Below are 693 nucleotides of genomic sequence, written 5' to 3' on the forward strand. Positions count from 1 at the left end.
CACATTAGCCAATGAGAGACCATGTCATCAAGACTGTGGAAGACATCCAGCATCAACCTCTGACCTCTTTACTCACAAGCACAAACATGTATGGACACATACACATGTATATACACACACATGAATACAAACATACCACACATACACAAGTGCATGCACACGTGTGTGTGTGTGTGCGCACACACATACACATACATATAAATAAATTTCAATAGGAAACTTTAAGTTTCCATGGGGAAAAATGATAATAAGACTAAAAGAAAAAATTTACAATACCTGTGTCAAACTATAAGCTAGTTTTCATAGTATTAAAAGATCTTTGCAAGTCGGGCATGGTGGCACATGCCTTTAATTGTACTTGGAAGGCAAAGGCAGGAGAATCTCTGTGAGTTTAAGGCCAGCCTGGTCAATAGAATGAGTTCCAGGACAGTCAGGGCTACAGAGAGCTCCTGTCTCAAAAAAAAAATCTTCGCAGAATTAAGAAGACAAAAAGTCAACAGCCCAAGAACAAAACAAAGTTGACAGTAAATAATCAGAGCCTGTCTGTCACAGGAAAAGAAACCCAAATGGTTCATAAATGATCAGATAAATCCTAACTTCACTGGGGACTCATGTTCAAAAGCCTGAGAGAAGTGAAGCAGGGAATATCAGAACAAACACCCCACACACACTGTTGGGGTGAGCATCCACTGG

This window comes from Alexandromys fortis, unplaced genomic scaffold, assembly GCF_014885135.2.
Source record: "Alexandromys fortis isolate MF-2015 unplaced genomic scaffold, M_Fortis_MF-2015_v1.1 scaffold_45, whole genome shotgun sequence".
NCBI classification, from domain to species: domain Eukaryota; kingdom Metazoa; phylum Chordata; class Mammalia; order Rodentia; family Cricetidae; genus Alexandromys; species Alexandromys fortis.